Here is a 22,711-nt window from a genome sequence, read left to right on the forward strand (position 1 = left end):
TAGGTGCCTGTCAGTCACAGTTACATTACATTCCCTAGATTCCTGTATGGCTCAAAATGAGGTCCCCATGGAAGGGATTTGTAACTGGGCAGAAGCAATTAGGAAATTATAAGCATAGTTGGTTTACCATAAAGCCTCACCCTGGGATGTGGGGGAGGCATATCTCCCCATGTCTAACATCCCACATCAGAATGTTAGAGACCTATGTTATTTAAAATAAAACCAAGGCATTTTCAGTTGTGTCTTTCAAAACACAAGAACATCTCATCTCATTAACAGCTGAGCCTGGGATTTAAATTCCATTGAGATGTATAAAACTTGTACACAATTCTTGCTTCAGCTTGAGTCTGTATCTCACAGGTGTGTCCCACAAAACTTTTACCATAAATGATAACATAAACATAAGCAAAACTTTGCAGAGCCTGAAAGGACATAGTCAGGAAATAGTCACCAAGTTTTTCAGCTCAGTCAAGAATGGACAATTTCTTCTGGTTTCCAAGAAGCAGAATTGTAGGGAGCAGAGAGCATTGTAATATGGAAATCATGAATCATGTTAGAAAGGTAAGTCTTGCATATGTCCCTTAATAGCTTTATCCCCAAATCTTATTCTCTTTATTATTAGGCCATTAAATTTCTCACTAAATAGAGTTTGTGATGAAGGAGTCTGAGAAGAGATTTGACCAGAGCTGACTATTTCATAAAAAAAGTCAACACAGAATCAGATAATTGATCTTAATGGCTATCTCTGCACTGATAATTCAGTTTTGAAATCCAAATCCATACTTCTTCTAACAATGCGCTTTATTGTGCAGCTTTTGTTTTGCTCTCTTATATGTAGCAGCTATAAATCTTTCATACTAAACACAACAGAATTGTGTATTGCAAAGAGATACTACGACAAATAATCCACTGGACACAAGGTGAATAGGAGTGAACTTAAAAAAAAGGCAAGATCTAAAAAACTTTATTTGTACTCCCTCAAGTTTCTGCAACATCCTTCTATTGTAATCACACAATTCACATGGTGATTGAATTATGTGATTGATTTTAGCAACTGACTTTTCCAAACCTTTGGTGAAAGATTCAGTTCTTTCTGGGAAGCTCCTTTGTGCGTTCTAAAATTTTGTGATTGTGAAATGAGATTTTTACAGTTAGTGTTAGGGTTTTATGGTCACTTTTGCCTCATTTTAAGGTGTAGGTAAAACAATCCTTCAGCTACCTGCCCTTAAATTACAGAGTCACAGTGACTAGAGACACTGTATTACTGCACTTCACCAGTTGTGCATAAAGACTATATGATGACAATATTATTTCTAACAGGTGGTGCAGTTCTCTAATGCAAAGTACAAAATAAAGTAAGATTGCAAGTGCCAAATATGATCTATCCAGCTCAGTTAGGAAAACCTCTGAAGTTGCTGTATCATGGTTTCAGAAGCCAAATAAACACGGTTAATGCAGAAGAAACTCTAGAGTTTCGGTCTTACCCAGCCGAGACTAAGACTACCTTGGTTAGCACTGCATGTACTGTGTGTACATAGTCACGTCAAAGTACAGATGCAGTCTGTTTCTCTAAACCACCATGGTTTAGACTATAAACTAAGAAACCACATACATACAAGGTATGGGGACAACCTTCATCATCATCTGTCTAATCAGAAAGCCATGCCCTTATACTTTTGAAAGGTTTCAGAAGCCATAGAAAGAATTAGTGCATCCAGTTCTGGGGTCTCCAATTCCAAATGGATGTTGATAATTTTAAAAGGGTTCAGAAGAGTAAGTTGAGGTCTGCTGGGTGACACGTCCAATAAATACTAACTGAATTTCATTTATTTAATTTACCATAAGACATTTAGGTGATAACTTGGTCACAGTGAACCAGTGCACACAAGGGAAGATAGCTGGTGGAAGTTTAGTGTACTTAAATAAAGACACAGATAGTAATAAAGGTATAAAGGGATCAAACAGAAGGAAGCTGAAGCTGGCAAATTTAGATTAGAAATATAATTAATGAATGGCTAGAAAAAGATTAATGATTGGAACAACATACGCAGTAAACTACCCATCACTCTCAGATGTTACATCAAGACTAGGGTTTTTTTTCTAGAAGATATACATCCTTTGCACTGATGCCGTGGGCTTGATGTCCCGTTCCTTGGAACATGGAAGTTGCAAAGCTGAACAGAGCCACAGTCTGGCTAAAGAAAGGGATGTGCAGGAGCTTGACAAGAATGTCCACCACTGCAGGCAGACCTAAAGGGGAGATGGCAGCCTCCCTTTTCCCCATGACACATTACTTAGGAATGTATCAGTGAAAATCTAGAGGAGAAAAAGCAGCTTCCCAGGTCCCATTCCTGAGCACTAGAGACATACAATGCCTTTTACTAAGGAAAAAGTGTAAATTTTAAACAACTGATTATATATGCTTAATATAAATGTGTGAGGAAGTGAGTGTATGCTACGTATCTTATTAGACGGGTCATACCAACTGGTATGGATAAGTTGCTGACAAGCCATCACATTTAGTGCTGCCCCCTTCTCCAGTTGTTATTTCAACTTTCTTGAAGTTACCAGTGTATTGAAAACATAATCAGTTTTATATCCCTATGCTCCTGTGCTGACACAACCTTTCTATTACTCTCCCTTTGTTAACCTGTATGCACTGCCATCACACCACTGCTAATCCTGATGTGTTGGCAAGCTGTACAAATGAGAGACAGAGAGGATGAGAAGGAGGGAGGAAGGAGACAGGGAGAGGGAAAGAAAGAGACTTTTCTCTCCCTCCTTCTTTCACTCTCCTTTTCATGTGCTCAGGCACAGAGATAAACATCATTTGCAAAAGCAGATGGCCTCTTTCATGAGACAACTGAATAAGGCACTGGAAAGTCTACAAACATTAATAACTGGTTGTTTTCAAATAGCAAAAGAGCCTCATCATTCTCTTTGAAGCACAAGCATTTTACATTTACTCCAAAATAAATATACATTTTATTCTTTCATTCCATTACACTTGCAGACATCTTTTAGGAATTAGTAATATATGCAAATAGTGACTTGGTTTTAGAGAGTGTGAATATTCCATTTAAAGGTATCGGTACACATCTACCAAAAATCATGAAACTGAATAATATATTGCATTATATTTTAGGGGTCTTTCTCCTCGTTCCTGCAGCAGTTCCTGAGTAGTACTGCATGTGCAGTCTTTACACCTATGAAGGTACCAGTTCTGTTTTTACAAGATTATTAGCCACTTAATGAAGTGGAGCTTTAAAAGGAATATCCAGTACCACAAATGTTTTGACAGAACACTGTGAAGGAAGTGCAAAATAATTTGTGATACCTGTATGCAGTAGACTGACTACTGCCATGGGAATAGGCTCAGTTGTGCAATCTATGTATAGCATAGATTACTTAGGATCTGTTTGGAGTGAGCATGGGCAGTGTTGTGACAAATGAGCTGTAGAAATGCAGTTCATAATCCTCAGAGAAACTAGACCCTATGACAGCAGAGATACTTAAAAGTCATATTTGAAAAAAAACCCACCACAACCACCTTGCTTGGCCTCAGCATACACTACACTTAAGATTCCTGTGTACTAATGAGCACCTCTATTCAGGAAGTGTATTTTCAATTAGGTACTTCTTGTTCCAGCTGTACTAGGTGCTAACAATCACTAAAGAAACCATTAGTTTAATAAAAAGAATACATGTAGCTCTGGCACAACCTCTGTAGAGATTATGAAGTTACTACTTCTAAAGGACTAACTGCCCTTAAAACTCATGGGCCATCCTTTGAGGTGAGGCAAAGTACCTGTACCACAGGAAAAGCAGAATTATATGTGGGTATAGGAAATAAGCACAACTTCTAAAATGGTACCCGTGTTTTGTGGACATGGCTATTAGGATATCAGACAGGAATCCTAAACTGTTTTTTGACACATACCTTAAGTCCCACAAGGATTCCTGGGCCTCTTCTCACATCACCATTTACTGCAACTATGCACAAAATGGAGGAGGTCTACCGCGGCACTGGGATTCCTAATCCTGTTAAATGCAGAGGGCAAACAGCATGTCAAAAACTTCATCTCCATTACATCTCTTGTTTAGGAAGTCAACGTCTCCTTTCCAACAGCATGAAAAATGAGCAAAATAATGGAACCTTTGTCCCCTACTCCTGATGAAGAATTAGAAGAACTTTTTGGATTTCATTGCCTGTTGCACAGCTGGTGAGGGAAGCCAGCCCTCAGGCTCAATTAATTTATTACTCACCCTTACTTTCGTTAGTATCTTCAGTTAAGTTGTATACTTAATAATGCTCATGCACAATTGTGTACATAGTGACATATCAGATATCGCACGAGTGCTGGACTGGCTATTGAAAGATAACTGACCTGACGCAAAAGTAGGCTTGTCTGACTGTGATTTATGGAGATGTTGGTTATAATGGCTATGTTGTCATTGCTTGCACGAGGTAAGATTTAAGATTATGTTCTGACCAGCAAGCGAGCAATATAACTCTCCTTAGGATTGACAAAGTGAAACAATCCTTATCCAGGTGCTTAGCTCCTCTTAGGAAAGCCTGGTAGATACTAGCATAACTCTCTGTACACTTTGCTGAAGCATCTGTGACATTTACTCTTTCAGTGGCTAAAAGGAGAGGAATTATTCCCTAAAGGCCCCTTTCCACTGATTATCAAGAACCCCCAAAGAGATTTCTTGAAAACTGGGTCAGTTCTCCAGAGGGGGGCATTCCATGGAGCTCTCCAATGCTTTATTTTTATTATGCTGAAAGAGCCCTGTCAATTATGTGCAGCAAAACACTCATTTAATTAACATTCTGTGTCATCTGAAAGTATTTAAAGATAACTTCAGGCTTTCTGTATCATGGTCTATTTTTGACACTGCACCTAAACTGCAACCTTGTTGTTTTAGTCTGATATAGTTTATTTGCAGCTTGAAACGAGATGCCTATCAGCAACTACATTTGATTTTTAAATTCCATTTTTAAGGCAATTTAGGATGAAATTCATGAATAAGGGCTGAATTAAGAGCCAAGGACTCTAATTCTTCCTTTCACTGTGAAGTTTTCTGTGACTCCTGACTCAATAACAGTCAGCTTCCAGCCGTCCTATTTATAAACAATCTCTCTATTGACAAAACAGTCTGTCACTAACTATTTAATGCATTGTGATGATGATCTATATGGTATTAAAAACATCACTGCTGTGTACCCCTCTGGGAAAGTGACTGTTGCGAACTATAGTGCAGTCCTTGTTTCACAGAGTGGCTTCTCCCACAAAAATAGTGCTGTTACTTGAATAACAAATATTGTCCAGTTCTTGCAAATAAGGTGGACCTCCTGTGGTTGTATTTTAATTAAGCAGGCATTTCCCCATGAAGAAAACTTCAGATTATTTTGACTGTACATTTTTCCATAAATTTTCAGTATATTGTGTAGTGTTTTTTCCCTTGCACAACAGGGGAAAAAAATGGTTTTACAGGACAGAAGACTCCCTTCTTCAACTGCAATATTGAACAAAGCCAGAGTTGTTACAAAAAGGTGAATTTTTCCTAATCTCTGACATTTTCAGACATACCTTTCATATGGCAGCTCTATTAGCAAACTTTAGAATAAAAACTGCTTTTTGTGCAATAATACTACATTGATGGATTATGTTAATAGTTTATCTGCAAATATCACCATAATTTTCTCTTTGTGGTACTACTGCTTCACTAGCTTGTCTTTCTGAGGGTGAGTTACCTAATCTAAACATTTAATTTTGCATATCCTCCTGAATTTCATCTTGTTCTGAGGTCCAGGCCAAGGTTTTTGTAACGAGCTTCCTAATTGCTAAAATAGCTATATACTCTATTTTAAGCAGAGCTGCTTATCAGTATTCTGAACAGAATTGGAGCTTCTATGTACCCTGGGATATTGCCCTTGAGGTATCACCGTGCTTTGTCAGGGTGCTCTTGATAACTGATCTTTCAGTATTGCTGTTCAACAGGGTAGTGATTTTATGCCTCCGCTTTTCTGCTGTCATGGAGAAAGTATCACAACCTTGCTGGAAGTCAGGGTAGTTCACACTGCTGTGCCTCACTATTCTAATCCCCACATCCCCAGTGATCATTCTGTCAAAGGAAAATGTCCAATTCTCAGTCATTTTCTTGTTCTGATCTAATTATTGTCCTTTCTAATTATTTTTCTACTCTGAGTTGTTTTGCTAAGAGTAAGTTCCAGCAATTTATCTCTTTAAAAATACGAGATACCCATTAGGGCAGAATGTAATCCATGCCAATTCCAGTAAGGTCTCTATGTAATACTTATGTTTTTCTGTTGACATACCAGAGGTATGCTGTCCCCTACTGAAATCAAATGTGTTTCAATGGCAGGAGTCTTAATATGCACAGAGCTGAAGGTGATGAACAGTCACCTTGTCCAAGCCCGTGTAGGCTATGCAATACTGACAGCTGATGCGGAGCTCCTCCTGTTGTACTCCAAGGGAGCTATTTTTGACTGCTGTGAATATTGGGTATGACTTGGAATGTCCTAAGATACATCAGAGCCTAAATTTATCCTCCATTTTTTTTGAAAATCTCAGACTAAATGTTGACGTAGGTCTTACCCTCTGTCAGTGAGAAAATTTAAGAATTCCATTACTGTAAAAATAAATTAGACTAATACAACTACAAATGTCTTTGTCACTCTAATGTTACACAATAGTCAGAGGTTAATAATGCTGTTTTTCTCTGCTAAATTGCTTTACTTGAACACAAGCCCTGTGATATCAAATAGAGTCTAGTAGTGAAGAAAATTATAAGACTATTAGCAAAGATTGTAAAATAGACCTTGATGAAAATGGAAATAACTAGTAGCTTACACAGAAAAGTGGAGCTCTAGGGTATGTTGTGAAAGCCAGTAAACTTGATAGATCACTTATGTACAACAAAAAAAATATTAAAGATATCTACATTATCTAAAAAAAAAAAGCAATTCTTAATAATGGTAGCAACTCCAGACCTTTAAAGGTCTCTTCTAACCCAAACTATTCTATGATTCTATTATATATACAAAGAAAAATAATAGCAAAACAAAACCACCCCACTATTTAAAGTTACTTGGTTAAGGCACAGTAGAACAAGACTCTAGATTCTAAAATGCATCTAACCTGCTGCTGTTATTTGTATTTATAGCTCTGTCACAAGGCCTTTAGGAGAAACTTTTCCATATTTTTTATATACATTTTGAATATATAGTTCCCTTTTGCAATTTAAATCCCTTGCTCATTGCTTCCAGGAATGCAGTAAAGCATACCCTTTATGCAATAGTGTGTATGTAAAGAGATACATGGAATTTCAGCGCTGATTCATTTCTATATCACACTTGTAGTTCATTGCCACAGAACCAAATCACTTTTTCCAGTTGCATTGATTATACTCACTGTCTTTCATTGCTTATGATTTAACCAGGGGATTTACACCAGATTCTGCAGCTCTCAGCAAAACTTCTACATGTAGAGCTAGGGTCAGCTGGGGATTTCTGATCACATGGCTTGGCACAAGCTAGACCATGAAAACTAGAGTTCAGTATTCAGGATTTCAGTATATTTAATACCAAACATAATGCAATTGTAAATCAGCATCTTGCTCACATTCAGGCCTATTGAACAACTAAGGGTATGCAAGGTGTTGCCATGAGCCCTCTAAGAGCTGCACATTTTGAATTAAGGAGTTAGCTTCAGAATTCCCTTTTCAAGTGTGTTCTTGAAAGAGGCTGATGGAAAACACAGTGGGAACACAGTTCTCCCCTTTAGGAATTTAACCAGAACCCAGGAGACCTGAAAGTACATTTCTACTTCTACAGTATCTGCTTTTTAACAAATGTCTAGAGTGAACTCGATGGGGTGCACTCCTCACTGTAGTCTGCTGCACTTGCTCTGGTAGTTCTCAGCAACACATTCTGTTCCCTACAGAACTGAACCAGCAACTTTAGCCCTGGAAGAGTAATTCTGTCTGGTAGCTTGGAAAACTCTTTAATCAGTTCTGAACAGCTGAGATAGAAAGGCACATGCACATACATGGATACACACAGGAGAGCCTGTCTGCTGTTAAAGTTCTCAAACATTTCTCCCTGTTTGCTCCCACTTTCCTTGGAAGGGGTCTAGGAGCTTCAGGGTTAGGACCACATATTATATGTTTTGCAGGCAGGATCAGGAGGGGAAGTTTGTATGAAGAAAGTAGTTCTACTTCTTTCTTTGAAATTTCATGACGTTTTGATCTTTCAGGGAAAACTAAGCAGAGTTTGCAAATGAAGTAAATGTTGTCTTCCATCAGCTGGAAGTTTTTATTTCATCAAACACAAATATACATACAGTGCATGCACAGGAGTGAGTTAAATTAAGGCTGCATGGACATTACAAAGCTTTTAGGTATTTGACACAGCTTTTATTGTGGCAGGGGGAATGAGCAGCACTTGTTCTATTCAGCAAGGCCTCAGTGTGTCAGCTGGCCTAGTTACATTGTCTTCAGGGGAATTTGACTTACACTGCTGCCATTGTCTGTTCTCTTCATTAAAAACAACACAGTAAACTCTCAGGGCAAAACAGCCTGTGATGTAAATACAAAACATCAGCTTTGTGTGGCCTAAATGCTCCTGGGAGGTCTCAGACTCTCCAAGACTTTCATTTTAGGAGCCAAAATTCTGAACAGATTCCTTCCTCAGCACTGCACCATACTCAATAGCAATAATAGGAGCACTTGGCACAACAGGAGCTGCAAATGTACAGTAAGTCCTCACTTTCAATATACCACACACCTGTACCACTTTTCTCTTTTGACTTATGCCCATCTCAGTCTCTTACTCTCTTCCTAAAATGAATCAACTGGTACCTTTTTTTGTTTCTTTATTAAATCCTAATGCCACAGCCTTTGTCTGGGAGGCAGCTTTGTTGTAAACATTAATATCTCTCTGCTGTGAAACCACTGTCAAAAGTAGTGACCATTTTGCATAGTGTTCCCTATTTGAACATGGTAACCATGGTAAACATTTTCTACAGTCTTATTATTTAACATACTTTTAAATGACTTGAGTTAGCACAGTCAGACGTTATTATGTCTTATTTGGTGTGGTTTAGATATGTCTGAACAGGGGTGGATATATGCCAGAGCATATCCCAGGTTATTGGTTCCAAGACTTGAGGCTGGAAGGTAAAATGCCCTAGCAATCTCCATTTACAGGAGTAGAGGCTTTCTAAGTTGTGGTGTCCTTAAAATTCACTTGTGCCAGATGCAAATTCTGTCATAAATTTCATGTTTAGATTGCCATGTAACAAATTTAAGCCTACTAGTATGAATACCAGGTCTGTGCCTAAAACAGAGAAAAAAGCCATTAAAATTTTGTGAATCTACAGTTTTTGTCTTTTACTTATAATGAAATTGTGAAAACTTTTTTGAATCAAACAGGTAAAGGCTTGATAGGGTATTTATTTCATTTATATGTATAATTCATTTTTATTTTGATAGTAAACATGATCCTGAATGTATTGTTACAGTCCTAAGTGCCCGGCCAGGCTTCATGCTCTTTTCCTGTTTAGTAGGTTCCTGCCCAAATTCCCGTTTCCTTCCACCATCACAAGATGATCTGTAGAATTGCTGTATGCCCTTAGATTGGAAACTGGAATTGCAGATGTCTGCAAATAGCTTGTCATTCACCTTGTTCATTTCAGAAGTGTATTGGCTAAACTGACAACTAAGTGTTCCCTTCTGTAGTCTTTTACATCAAACTGGTGAGTGTTTGCTCATTTTCATCCATAAAAGGTCAGGAAGTCTAAATGTGTCAAAGTTGTTTTCTCTTACTTGACAAAATTCAGAGTTGAAACTTTTCACTGAAGGCTACAGATTTGCCATGAACATTGAAAACCTTCAGCTCTAATTTGAAGTCAGTAAATCATGAGAAAATATCAAGGATGTAAATGATCAGCAAGGTCATGACTCAATATGAAGAAATCAAGAATAGGACAATCAAGAAAGCAAGCAGCCTATATGAAGATGTAAGCTTGGTTGTTTGCTGAATAGATCTGAAGAGTTCAGTAACTTCACTGCTGAACTATTCCTAGAAATGCACACCACACTTTTCATGCTGAAGGGCACTTTCTTACCTGGCAGTGCTTTCTGATGGAGACTGAAATACTCCTTGTGGATATTGACAAGTATTTTACAAATGAGAAAAATAACACTAGCAAGTTTTTGTGACCCTGAACATACAACATCCAGGCAACTTCCAAGGTAGATCTCTTGGAAGACAGTAGGAGCTTGAGGATTCTTGAGCGACATCAGAGCCTTGAAATAAAGTGTTTCTTTGGCCAAAAATGGGGATTTTGTAAATTCTGCATCTGTACAGGAGCATAAAACAATAGTAAGGACTGAGAAAACTCCTGGACAATTATGGGAGACATCAGCAGGTTGAACTGGCAACTCTTTGCTACCTTTTCTTTACCCAGAGGAGTGATCTTTCACTCTGTTTTGGAGAAATCTTCCATGGAAACACATTCTTCATCTCACAAGGTATGAATGAATTTATGAGTTGAGAGAAATAGTTACACCATTGTCAAGGCTTTAAAAGTGACTATAAGGAAGAAATCTAACTGATTAAAATAAAGGTATCTCATTCATTGAAAAGCTGTGAAAGGCCAACAGTTGCACAAACCTATTTATAATCATGTTATGTGATTCTTGCATCAATTAAGGCAAAAAAATAAACAGGGAAAGGTTTAGATTTTCAAGTGGGCTCAATCTCTGTGTCTAATTAGCCTTCTGCATCTCTGCTGCTTTAACAGGGTTCTTTGTAGAGATGGTGCCATCATCTACATAATAAAGAAGATTGCTTTGTGTTAAGAACCAGTCTATTAAAAAATAGTTTGCTGCAGATAAACATTTTCTCTATTTAAGTCTGAATCAAGGAGTACTCTTCGAGTCGTTAACCCTGATGATCCATAGTTATGCTTTAAAGATTGCACTAAGTTCAAGAGAAAGTATTTATCAAGGAAGCATAGAGAATTCACACAAAGAAAAAAAATACCAATTTAATAGCTCTGAATGTACTACAATCAAGCCCACAAAAAATTCTGTGGTTGTCTCTAAAGGGAAAATGTCAAAAAGATTATAAAAATGAAAAAACCCCAAAGGTTTCTTCATTTTGGAACTAGAGAACTGCAGATAGCAATTCAGTTAATACATTCTTTCTTAAAAGGGGGGTGAGGGGAGAGGCAGGAAAGCAATGCCCATTTCAACTGTAAAACTGAACTACTTTTTCTTTAAGTCTGTAAAGACATCTGACATTATGGGAGCAAGAAGTTGAGATCTATAAACATTCAACTGAAGAACAGGAAAACGATGCCCATGTGTCAGTCACATGGCATGCAGAATCAGAGCATACCTTCAAAGTGTACTGCTATGAAAATGTATCATGCATATGATGAAAAAACTCATTTGAATTAATTTCTTACTGAGAAACTATTTGCACTCATGTTATCCAGTGCCAAACTGCTTATAGGCAAGTCAGACTTCATATTTGTACTTCAAACTAGACTCACTACTTGACATTTTTGTATTTGAGCTGTTTAGTACTTGGAACGCATTATAGAATACAGAGATAAAAAGCTTAGGGTTTGTTGTCAAAATTAATTGCTTCTGTGTATCTGCTTCTGTATGACTCATAAATGGGCTAAAAAGGCTTTGGCTCTCCAGCTTAATTGAAAATATGTAAAATTGTCTATCCAATAACTTGTGGATATATCTTTATTTTGAAAACAATCTGAAGCTCACATATTTGTTTGGCCCAGGTGACCCTGTTGTTTTTAGTGAGCAAGAGAATAATTTCATGTATGAAGCAAAGTGGGAGTTTCACACAGTAGTTTCAAAATTGTGCTTCTAATTCACTTGACATTATAAAAAATGGTAATTTTAGCATCTAAAGTCCTAAAGTAATATTGCCATGTATGGTGAAAAGTAGTTTTCAGTTTATAAAAAGGGAATTTTGTAATACTACTTAAAACATTTATGGTATCTCACCTAGGCATTTAAGTGGTTTTTTTATATGTGTTTGGTTTTGGGGTTTTTTTTGTTTGGTTTTTAGAAATAAATACAGATTTAAATAACTACCAGCCTGATCCAGGCAACTCTACCTAGGTTATAGAATATAAATCTTCTTTGTCAGTCAGCAAGGTATTCTGAAAACTTCTACACCATTTTAGTGTTGAAAACAAAGCAAGCAACTCTTTCAGTACTGGCATTATGCAAAAGTTCATATCACATTCAGTTGCTTTGAAGAAACAGCTACATAGACAGCAGAGTGCCAAATAGTTTTAAATCCCTACCAATGACCTCAACTCTGCACATATTTATACAAATACTCACATGAATGAATGAGATCAACATAAGCACAAAGCATTTGAAGGACCCAAACCTAGCATTTGCAAATTATTACTTCCAGAATATTTTGCAGAGCTTTTAAAATGGAAGCTATTGGTTTTGTGTTAAAACATTAATGATTTGCTTTGAAGTACAAAGTCTCAAGAAAGAGCTTTTTAAAATTTTTCTTAAAATGTTTGCTTCAGACATTTGTTGAATAAATGCAAGAAGTTTATAACAGACAAAACCTGGGAAAAGTTTAAACTCTAAATCTCCAAAGACTTATGCACATGCCTAATACCACTAGTGGACCAGTTCGCTGATCTACTTGCATACACAAAGCTAAATATACGACTGTTACAAAGAATCGACCATAGGTCTTCAATATTAGATAGCTGTTTTGATTCATAGTTTTAATACATAATGTAATACTTCAGTATGAATCATTTTCTACTGACAAACTAGATAGCTCCAGTGCCAAAAAGTGAGCTATCCGCAGTTCATTTTATTGGTTAAAAAATAATATTCTTTCAAACCAATTAGAAAGGTGGCAATTAAGTCTCCAACAAAATATCTGAGCTCTAAATTTCTAAGCTCCGTAAAGAATATGGGGAGACACACCAATGTTTTAATATATGCTTTTGAAAAAGGTGTAGAAAAATACTGAAGGTATGATCTTCTATGATTTCTTCCTATTATCTCCTCAGAGAGCATTTCAATTGGTCTTTAATACTACTTCCCAAAATGCTGTGTCAAGATACCAGGCCAGGACTAGGAGATGTTCCCTGTTTCACAATATACTGTTTTTGTGGATGAAAATATTTGCCATGGTTATGATTTAGTAGCAGTTCAAGGTTTATTAATAGTGTGAGTTGATCAAAAGGTTGAATTTTATCAGCACTTAATGATTAACCAATTTAAAGATTAACAAGGTGATTTGGTAGAATAAGTTATAATTAAAACGTCGATTTATTTACAGATTCAAGAATGACAAAATTCACACTAACTTACTACAAGGTACTCTAAATCAAAGTATATATATGTACATATGTATAAACACAAAACATATACACAGACAGAAATATTCGGATCCAGTGAAGTAGACACCCACACTCATGAAGGCAATTGTGCATATTCAAACACATAGATGGGTAGAGAGGTGGATGGAAGAGGCTAGCCTACAGTTAAAATTTCCCTCTTCCCAAGTTTAGAGCAAATACTCACTGCAATGATATTCCACAACGGGCAGTAATTGAGCCTCAAGAAGTCTCACTTTGCCCTGACTTTTCGTCGGCTTTGTCAGCAGACAGTCTTTAAACCTCAAGCAGTCTGTGCCTGGGAGGCATCCCAACTCAGGAGAGATGCTGGTCACAGCCCACTGTGATCCAGGAGAGCTCAAAGGGTCTTGCTTAGGGTTGTTAACTTAGGTCTGAGACAATTTACTTTCATCAGGTACTTTTCCATTTCAGCCTAACTCAGATGATGAAATAGTCTGGTACTTTCCACCAGTTGTGCAGGCCCAGAACTTGATAGATGTTGAAGTTCTGGTATCACCCCCTTTGGGCCACGACCCAGGTACAGATATACTAGGCTATTGGGAGGTGACTGATTGTCATTACTGTTCCCAAGTGGTAGGGAGGCAGGAGCCAGGTACACTAAAGGGGTGCCTTAACGCTCTGGTCCACAGCCTTTCCCAATCCATCTTGGGTTGGTATGTGCCCCAGGGTTGGGGGGGTGGATCGCACCAAGTGGCCCAAGATGGGGGGGAGTTGCACCACCACAACTGTGTCACTAAAGTCTGCAGTAGTTTAATTAATCAGCTGTGAAAGAACTCATATGACTGTTGCACAAAATGATAAATACTAGTGAATGTTCTACCAATCATATTCCTCTAGATAGCTCTCTCTGTGGCAAATCATTTCAGCCATTAATTAATTCAAAAACCTTTTAAATGCTGATTGGAAAAGTAATCCTTAAACATCTTTGATTTTCAGTTTGATTTTCATCTTTTTGTATCTTTGCTTAATTTCATATCCTCTCAGACAATTTCCATCTTCATATCTTCCATTCCTTCCTCAGCTTCCCATTATCCATTATTTTTATCCACTCTTTTAACCAGTCACTGTTTTCTTTCCTTACATTGCTTCATAACATCCCTCTTTTAGCTGCTTTTGGAACATAATAATGACTATGCATATTATTTACTTCTAAACCACCACCTCCTCCCCAATCTTTCTCTAGGGTGCAGAAAAAAACAGCTCTGTGCCCTATAACAAAAACCAGCATAAAACACAACACAATCCTCTCCAACAGCTCTGCCCTCCACAGCTAACCTGTCATCCACCTCTTTGGGACCAGTCTGTGCTCATCTGTCTCTGTGATTTAACTGTAAGACAATAAAACCCTGAGGCATGTCTGTATTTACACCAGTTCAGTGTCATATTATCCCAGAACAGCATCCTGAGCTAAAAATCTATGGATTTGCCCCAAAGGGATTTTAATTTCTCTTTGAAGCTGTATGCCATCATGTGGGAATGATGGACTCTCTGCCCCTGACTAAGTGGCAAGTGACACACTTCTCTTTGGATGCTTAGTTCAGTCAGCAGGTCAGCTCTGCATCAACAAGCAGGGTCCAAGGTACAATACTTAATGAGAGAGTTGATGTTTGTGTTGCCTTCAGTAGCTGTGTGTGGGCGTGCCTTGAGGCCCAAAGCCATCCTATTTGATCACATGTGCCTGTGATCAAATTCGAGAATTCACATACTGCATCCTTAGCACACATGAAGAGAAGGGTGTTCTCCCCTGGGTATTGTAAACTCATTTGCACCTCACATAGGGCCCTCTTCATTTGCATGTAAACTGCTAAAGTTCCTGCCCTGTGAACCTTCCCCCTGTGCCTTACCTTGTACACTTCATTTAAAGACTTTTACTGCAGTCCTTTGGTGACAACTCCAACACTGCTGACAGGTGCCTTGCCTGTTGAGACTGGTAAGGTAAGAAAAGTGCCCTCATGCCACCATCTACAATCAAGTAGCAGTTCTCTTCAAGCTACAGTTCTCTCAAATGGCATTGTTTGTCCTATTCACAGCATGATCTCCCTCCCTTGGTCTCCTACAAGCTCCATGTTATTATTCCCCCTTTCAGACAATGGCAACTGCAAAACTACCAGTGCCTTGAATGTACCAACAGGATCTAATTGCTCTGACCAGTTAATAGCCTCCTTTGCCTGTAATCCTCTCCTTTAACCTCCCCTCTCCTAGGTGTTTAGCTGTCTGTGTTCATGGTCTGCTTTGAAATGGCACAGCTTAGATCTGAGCGTCATGAAAACAGTGCAGTTGTGACAAGCAGTTGTGGGAAGTCTCATCTGGGACCTCCACCCATGCAGCCTCCCAGGTAGTAGTAGCTCAGGAGCTCCAACTACACTCAGACCCTTGATCTAGCCTGAGCTATGGCATGGGTGTGGTGTGCCTGGTGTTGCATTTTTCCTTGACTTCCTGGCCTGACCTCAGGCCTGCCTCACCACTACAGATTTGTCTGATCATCACTGTTAGCTGAACCTGGCTACTGAACCCTTTCTCTGCTCTTTTATTTAGGGTACTGTGGGACTGCACCCTGAGGGTGAGGGCACTGCCCTGCCAGCCCAGCTGTTGCCCTTGGCTCCTGGCTTGCCCTCCATTACAGAGCAGCCCACTCTGTTTCCTGACACAAACCTTCAGGGTAAGAAGCCCATCTCTGGTGCCCCGAGACAGGCATATTTTGTCTGTACACGTAGTGGCATCCTACATCCTTCAATCTGGTCCAGTACTCACATGCTCCATCTACCCTTTGAAATGCGAGCATTGAAGTACGAGGCATGAGATAGATATACAAAGCCATCTATCATCCTGCCTGCTGTAACTGGAAGGCATCAGGCAGATATTCCAGGTCCCACATGTGTTCAGGTGTCAGATTCTCATATCTATCCAATATCCACCATAGGGGCCCCTGGTTGTATGTAGGAATGGTTTTTTCCCTCATATTGCAGTCTCAGACCACAGACTTACAATCTTGTCTCAGAACCTTCGCAATGTTACCTGGACAGCTGCAGGGTCACTTCAGTCAGACTATGAACTACTTCATGTACAGAAATTTATTGCTATGCCTGGCTACAGGATGGCATTTTGTGCTCCTGAACAACAGGACAACATCCCAGCACTGTCTTCAGCATCGTGATCTATTGAACTCCCCAGAAACCCAGGAGCTGCTGACTCTCTGAGGTCAGCAGGGACAGTTTCATCAGAACCAGAAGTTGTAGGACACTATTACACGCAATAACTATTCTTGCTCTGTCAATACTGTTAGAGGAAGTAGGCCCAGTCCCCATAAGGAAATAAGCAGTCCAACTCTGACCTCATTTGTTTTAGGGATGTGAGATCAGAGACTCAGCAATAATGGTGCTATGGGAAATTTTTCATTCCATATTCTTAAGGAACTTACTGTTTAATTTTTAACTTTATGACATTGAAATTTGCAAATATGGGAAAATAATTCATTTTTTAAACGGTCTAAGGAATATTTTCCCCTTTCAGTTGTGTAGATTATTTTTAGTATATTCTGATAAATCTTCAGTATTTTAAATTGAACTGGAGGTGAAATAAAAAACCCCTATTATTTACTTAGCTACTACCATTAGCATACTAGCTATTACATCTCACTACTTCCCATGGATATATAAAATGTAGTTTCTGATACAGTTGAAACCTTTGATCCCCTGACAAAGAATGGAACTATTATTTACATAAATATAACAGTTCAGAAAGCAGAAGAAAATTGATTTATCTGCAATGTACCATGCACATTAGAATTATGAAGTAGCTTTCAAAAGAAAAAAAAGAATAGAAATTCAATGAAAGAAAAGCCTCCTCACACTGCATTTCCAACTATGCACTAGCAGATGTATATATAGATATACATGTACATTTCAGAATTGCCTTACTATATTCATATAAGAAAGGCAAAAACTGCTGCTGGAAATAATGAACTCTTAAAAATACTTTCACACAGTTTTTGCAATTCAGTTTAAATGAATGAATCTGAAGTAAACTGTATTAACTTGGCATTCATTTTTTCCCCCATCTTTATGTTTGAGAGTATCATAATGAACCGAATGAAGAAATAAACTCCATTTTAAACTAGTGATTATGAGAACTTGCCTCTGGATGTCATAATGCATGAATTGTAACGATCTGCGTCCTAGGGCAACATATACTTGCTAACAGGGTATGACAGTTTTTTAAAAGGCTGTAAGGAAAGCAGGATATAGTGCTGAGAAAATAAGTTACCAGTGAACTGAGAGCTACCCATAAGGACCAACAACCCAACGATTACTAAACTATGGGCCTATGCCTGAAAATTCAAACACTGAAAATATAGTTGTCATGTATAAAGTATAGGAACATTTCACTCAGTCTTGCTCTTTTACTGCAAAGCACATCTCCTTATGTCAAGCATGGGTTTACATAGCTTGCCTGATTAGAGATGTGTTTAATTACTTTCTAGAATGATATCAAAGAGAAATATAAAATTACAGAGAAACCCTTGAAGAGCTGTAAAACTTCAGAAACTAACCACTTAATAAAGCAAATAGTTCGTAAGTGTGCCATTTGTAACTTCAAATACATTTTAAAACTTGTCTCTTCTTTGGAGTAAAAGCCCTATCTCTTCTCAGGCAACAGGCTTATTATATCTGTTCTTAGATATAAAAAACCTGCTTTTGGCTGAAAGCATCTAACATAAGCTGATTAGCTTTATTTTATTTTGTTTTGCTCTTGATTAAAAATATAAAATTTATTTGCTTGAGATAGTACTAGTGTAAAAGAGATATATTTGTATTTCTTGAGAGATTAATATTTCACATGTAGCTATAGGATTACTCTGAGTGATATTCTGGTGTTGTAATGCATCTAGAGTTGAAAGGGTTGTGCAATTGTATAGACAGTATTAATTCACTATGTCATTTACTGTGGGATCCAATGCTACATTTTGGCTAGGGACATCTTGCAATCACTCTCATATTCTATGGATAAAAATTATTCACTTAATTGGAAAGATAAATACCAATTCTATATTACATATATTTCCCCCACATTCCGAAGTGCAAATCTAAGCATGCTTTGTCTTCTATTGACAAACTATAAAAATTCTCACTGTCTTTTTCCTCCCACTCCCCAGACTTCCAAAGTTAATTGTCCATGTCAAGGGAGAAATAACACAACTCCTCTTTTTCCTTTTAAGAGTGATATTTCAAAAGTGCAAGGTTCAACCCTTTCAAGGTTCTTTCTAAACATTCTGAAAACAGCTTCTAGACTAAAAATGTTTCTGGAGAATTTATGTATACATCACCTAAATTCACTCAAGCAGAAAATACCAGCATCAGCAAAGAACCTGGGGGGGCTATAAGTATACCAAGAGGTATATAATATGTCTTAGTTACTTACAACTGTAAGATAGTTAACATGATAGGTCAGACCAAAGGTCTGTCTAATGAAAGATACTGTCTTCAGCAGTGGGCATAACAGATGTTCAGAAAAACAGGGTAAGAAATAGTACACATTCATGAATCTTCCTTATGATACCTTGCCAGTTCATAGTGCCTTAACTATCACTAGTGAACTGTTCTGAAGAGTATGCTAAAGATTTTCTGTGTAGATTAGAAGCCAAAGTACAAAACTAATGTTGTTCTTGGAGAAATGGCATTTCTTGCTTTCAAGAAAAAAAAGATACCCCTACATTTAGTCCACCAAGGCTCTGGGGCATCTGGATTTTGTGGGAAAACAAGAATTTGATATACCCATTATCTGAACAGATGCAAGCTTTCTTCGGTATACTAAGAGAGGACCAAAAGCCTACTAAGAAGGAGGGTATATTGGCATAGGGTCAATGCTAAAATATTTGATTTGGATGGCTCCCTGCTGGCTTGGACTGTGAACAGAGTGACTGTAGCTTGGCTGTAAAATGCCAAGATGTACTTGTCTGTTTGATTTAAAGAGAAATCCCTATCTCTACAGAAATCTTCGGGGGGGGGGGGGGGGGGGGGGGAGTTATCTCTGAAATATAAGAGTGTAAACCCAAAGACCTCCAGGCTGTATCAGTGAAGTTCAGATATCCGATCAGGTGATTAACACCAGAAAAAGAAAGCTGTGACTTTTAGAGAGGAAAAATTCCCCTAATATTCTTCCTAGACACCAAGAACAGATAGCTTACTCAAGGACAAACAAGAAATCTGTGTCAACACCAGAAAAGCAGTCAAGATTTTATGTCAAGTTTCTGGACTTTAATAGCAGATAGTGCTCTATGTCTTATTCAATGAGACTAAAGTATTATTTGAGAGCTTTAAAACTGCTATCTTCTGAAACTTTAAAAATGTGAATATTTTATTTTCAGCAAATGAAATGTACTTCATTCTGAATTTATTCAAACATCATCAAGAAATTGGTTAAAATATAGTTTGGTCTGGACGTGAGTCAGATTATATGGAAAGCAACAATATTCTCACTCATCTTCTCTCTCCTCTGCCTAGCTACAAAAAACACAGCACAATGAGAAAAGCAGAGTGTCAGGAGTGAGTCCTTAGCTCTGGCCCATATGTAAGGGTTGAAAATAGCCATAGAGATATTGGCCTGGTGATGAATACTTTCCTTAGAGTGGGGCACAGCAAGGAAGGCAGATTGTGAATTCTTAATATTTCATACTGCAGTCTTTGTCTGGGGCAACAAAGCAGCAGTTCTTTGCTTGGGGCAAAGCCACAGCTGAGTCCAGAGCCAGTAAAGTCCATCTGTCTTATATACAACAGATCGGTCAAATTTGTAGCGCAGATTTATTCCATGGGTTACAACTGTGAAGAAACAGAATTATAATGATATTAGCTAGTTTAAAATTGTAACTTTCTTAAATATAAACATGCTAAAATATTTTTTCAGTGTGGGAAACAAATTCAGGTGTAATCAAGAATCATTGGACAAGCTGCAAAAGTTGTAATAGATTAGAATATGGTTCCCACCTTTAGATGCTTGGCCATAAGGATCATGCTGATTCTTGCTCTATTTATGTCCTAGTAAATCTTACTATTTATTTCTTTGCAATGATGCAAGTTCAGGAGAGAAATGGGGACACTACCAACTCCTCTCTCAGGACCAGCTTTAAAATAAACAGTAGAACTTTGTGGAGAAGAGCAATGGGGTTAAAATTTTTATAAAATGGCAACTAAAACAGGGCAGCTCACAGCAATAAATATTTCACTATGGAGCCAAAGGAGTTTGCCCATTTCTCTTCGATCTCAGTTTCAAAAGGAAAGGTTACTCTTGCCTGCCTGAATTAGTGGGGTTTTAGGAAAACCTCACTGCAGTCTTGAAATCATGAATCCACCCTAGAAAGTAACAATTTAAAGTCAAATTCTTGTCATTGGCAGTTCTTATTGACAAGCTGAAATGCTCTAAAAAAAAAAAAAAAAAAAAAAAGCATGTTAATTTTAGGTAGCCCCCCACTCAGTCTGAAGAACCCCATGCACTGAGTGGCATCAACAACAGGGTTTTGGAATTAATCACCTTTGTGTTCCAACATCTGAGTGTGACAAAGTCCCTCTCTGAATCTACTCTAAGTCCTGAACTATGCTGAAATGATGAACATTTTCAATGTTCAGCTATGCAACTATTGCGGATGGTTTGTTTGAATATAATTTTAAGTAAATTCTTAAAATAAAGCTTAAAATATTCAGTCTGCTTTCTCCACTGTGATATATTTACATCAATTAATATTATTTATAATACTATATAATAAAATTAGTCTAGTATTACCACTTTTTTTTGCAAATGGGGAAAAGTTTCATTATTTTATATTACACTTAATTATACCATTTCTGCATATTATGATTTTTTTCTGGCATTCTTCCCTCATTTCTTAAAGTTTTTCACATCATTTGTGCCTACCTTGACTCAGGAGAGGTATTTCCATAACTGAACTCACCAGTCACATGCAGCGCAAATTTCATATTCCTTGTGTTTATCCCAGTAGTCAAATATTCCACAAATCACCTTGACTTTCTTATGTATTTTTATTCCTTCTTTTTGTTTTAAAAAATATACTTCCACTTTCTGTGGTTACCAGTATTTTTCTTAGTCTGATTTTACTGTCTATTCATAGAGCACCTGAAATATAATACAAATATGTTATAGTCTATCTCCCATCAATATAATTTTCAGTCCTGTCATGGTTTAACCCCAGCTGGCAACTAAGTACCACACAGCCTGGGATGGGGAAGAGAATTGGAAGGGTAAAAGTGAGAAAACTCACGGGTTGAGATAAAGACAGCTTAATAGGTGAAGCAAAAGCCACGCACACAAGCAAAGCCAAGCAAGGAATTCATTCACCACTTCCCATCGGCAGGCAGGTGTTCACCCATCTCTGGGAAAGCAGGGATCCATCACACATAACAGGTGCTTGGGAAGACAAATGCCATCACTCCAATCATCCCCCCTTCTTTCTTATTCCCCCTCGATTTATATGGTAAGCATGATGTCATATGGTGTGGGATGTCCCTTTGGTCAGCTGGGATCAGTAGTCCCAGCTGTGTCTCCTCCCAACTACTTGTGCCCACCCAACCTGCTTGCTGGTGGGGTGGTGTGAGAAGCAGAAAAGGCTTTGACTCCGTGTAAGCATTGCTCAGCAGTGATGAAAACATCCTGAATTATCAACACTGTTTCCAGCACAAGTCCAAAACTTACCCCCATAGAAGCTACTATGAAGAAAATTAACTCTACCCCAGCCAAAACCAGCACAAGTCCCCAGGCCTCCAGTTCTACCTGTTCCTGGCGATTGATTTCCGGCATCTGATTTACTGGCAATCCTGTCATTTTTTCTTAACATTTGCCTGTTGCATAGGCCTAAATCTAGATGTCATTCCTGTGCACTTCTAGCACTCTTCTTTCTCATGATCTCTAATGAAGTCTAGGCTTCTATAAAGTAAAAGTGAGAAAATGGGAGAAATTATATCCAAGCCCTGTTAACAGCTGCTACTGTTCAAGCAGATAGCTTCATAAAGATACCACAAACAGCATCAACTAATTTAAGCCCACATGGACTGGAGTAACCAAATTTTTCTCTGCATTTATCAGCTTTATTTCTCTCCAGATTTTTATCTTATTTCTTTTCTCTTTCCCATGGGATCACCTGCCCTTCTCTGCTTCCTTGTGAGTCCATATTCTATTTCTGTACTTACCCTCCGCATCCTTCAGTATGGTAAGCTCATTTTTCTATTGTATCTTGTACCAAG

This window comes from Strix uralensis, chromosome 4, assembly GCF_047716275.1.
Source record: "Strix uralensis isolate ZFMK-TIS-50842 chromosome 4, bStrUra1, whole genome shotgun sequence".
In the NCBI taxonomy this organism is placed as follows: Eukaryota; Metazoa; Chordata; class Aves; order Strigiformes; family Strigidae; genus Strix; species Strix uralensis.